Below are 2,523 nucleotides of genomic sequence, written 5' to 3' on the forward strand. Positions count from 1 at the left end.
GTTTTAAACTGCCTCAGACTTTACCACCGTAAACCAAACTTAGTTTTAGTCTGAAGTTATTGTACGAAAGTCGCATATATGCGGAGTAAAATAGGGTCTTTAATGTGCCTGTAAGGTTCACATTTGGGCACCAACATAAAGAAATTTTATCTTAGCTGGTTACGTTATCCATAACTAAGGTTGACCACCTCTTTATAGCTCTTGGACAGTACCTGGTAGCGTTTAGGTAGCTGCTTAAGTTCATACAAATGTCTTAAGGTCGGTACCATTTAGTTTTGTTGTGATTATGTTGTGTCGTTTCATTTTGCGTGGGATCTCTATTTATTTTATTGGCTGAATAAAGAAGATAAAAAATATTAAATGGGCCATTATTTTATTTTGGGTACAATTGGACATACTTTTACAGATATTTTTTTCAAAAATAAACTTCTTATTAATTAACCTTTTAATATTTATTTATGTTAATTAACATTTATATTATTCATTAAATACATTTGCAGCGATGTTTTCTTGCTATTTCTTAAAGTTATTGACGTTTAATCGAGGAACGATGAGAAAAAAATACTACTGCGTTACTTTCATACAAAATTATGTTTTATTGTTAGGAACATATATTTTGGTTCGTAAACATATACCAGATAAAAAGTAAGAAAAAAAACATTAATCTAACAGTTTAAATTACAAAATATTCTCAGTTTTGTTATTCATTCTATAATAAAGTTTCCCACTGCGTTACCAATCAATAAGTTTTAATGCAATACTTTTCGAAAAAAGGACAAAATAATCATAATTTTTTGCTCAAAGTTTTAGAAATAGCTCAAAATAAGGTGAATTATAATTATTATATTTAGTTTAACATTCTTTCTAATATAGAGTAGCTAAAATGTTTGTGAATACTCTCAGGAAACGAGGGACAAATAGATAACGCTGTGGTTAATTGGTAACACAGTGGTATCTCAATCACAATCTTTATACTTTCTTCAATTAAAACTAATCATAATTTGAAAAAAACTATCAAACTAAAATTAACAGAACTCTTTGTTTAATATCAAACATTAAAATCGCTGAAAATATAACAACTTAATACTAAGAAATATTTCTCATTTTTTTGCCTATAAAGCCGTTGTTTTTCAGCCGCTGTTTACGCCATTGAGTCTGAAATGTTATACTGTAACAATATAATATGCTCAAATGTTATATTTGTACCATAAATTGAGTAACAGATACCTGAAAACTATAAGAAAAACCCCTGAGTTACTATAGCTACAACTGCGTTACTGAAAAAGTAACGAAGTGTAGCGGTAACGCAGTTGTAAAACAATAACCTATTTGAAGTTAGTACTTAAATGAATACACATACATGGGATATCAAAATGCCCTAATAATTGTTACTAATTATTACATATATTGCATGAAATAAAATAATAAATATCTATAAAACTCACCGTATGTCGCCGGTAACTCAGTGGCGTCACAATAAATACACGCGCTTCTCTCCAGGACTCTCATCCGAAAGACTTGGTCATTTTATCCGTCCCGCTCTCCTTCCTGCACTCCGATACAAATACACAGCCATTCAAATGATCTTAGGTGTAAGAAAGTGAAAAAAAGTTTATTTATGATTGAATTTCCTAGGGTAACCTAGTGTAGGTGTATTTTTGCTTAGGCTTGGGGACTCGGCCAGGAATATTAATTGTCCCATAATATGTTCATATAAAATCATGAATATTACCGTGAAGTAAAGTTTAAATAATGACATATTCGTTATAATATTCAAAAAAAATGTTTCCATTATAATTTTTTACACACGTTGTGCTTGTTTCATATGACTCGCTCCGAGGGACAGACAATTTTTGTATGAAAAACAATTGCGTTACCAAAAACAACAACAGAGTTACCGTAATTTGTAAATAAATAAAGTATTTTACATAAATTCATTATATTTTCTGTGACCGGTGTCTTATTTAATTGCTACAGACGGTAGCTATATTCCTGAATTTCATTATTTAATTTTTTAAAAATGTTTCTTTGTAGGGGACCGATAATGGTCCCTAAAATAAAATAATGGCCCAAATTTTATTTTCAATAGTAGGTACATGTATTATAAGACTTGTACGGAAAACAAAACATCAATAGACTGAGGAATACTTGCTATATATTTCTCAAAACCTACCTAAGGTTGATCTTCCAACAGGGCTAATTAATTTTTAAGTAAGTATCTACCATCTACCATTAAATACTAATTATATCATACGGGCATTCGAATTATCATTTCTACCCATACTTTATAGGAGTTGCGAGAAAGTAGCGAAAATAATTTCACCTTTCAATTAAGTACTGAAGTACCATTTTATGGCCAACTAGCAATCATAGGGCAATTTTGAGTTGATGACGACAAAATTATCGGTTACTTTGTTCTTTATCGCAATTACGACAGTGATACTTACGGAGCAATCAATAAGACTTTTAGAATAAAACGTTGCCTGGAAGATACAATATAGTTTCTATATGGTAAAGAACTAA

At 30.3% G+C, this 2,523-nt stretch overlaps 1 long non-coding RNA gene across 1 annotated transcript; it reads right to left on the reverse strand.

Moving 5' to 3' along the window:
* Positions 1–1,111: 1,111 nt before the first annotated feature.
* LOC125490442 lies at positions 1,112–2,077 on the reverse strand. The gene is made up of 2 exons (XR_007267678.1): positions 1,446–2,077; positions 1,112–1,168 (listed from the first exon to the last, which is right to left on the reverse strand). It is a non-coding gene; the product is annotated as an uncharacterized LOC125490442 (long non-coding RNA).
* Between the last annotated feature and the right edge of the window lie 446 nt (positions 2,078–2,523).

The sequence above is a fragment of the Plutella xylostella genome, chromosome 23 (genome assembly GCF_932276165.1).
Source record: "Plutella xylostella chromosome 23, ilPluXylo3.1, whole genome shotgun sequence".
Taxonomy (NCBI): domain Eukaryota; kingdom Metazoa; phylum Arthropoda; class Insecta; order Lepidoptera; family Plutellidae; genus Plutella; species Plutella xylostella.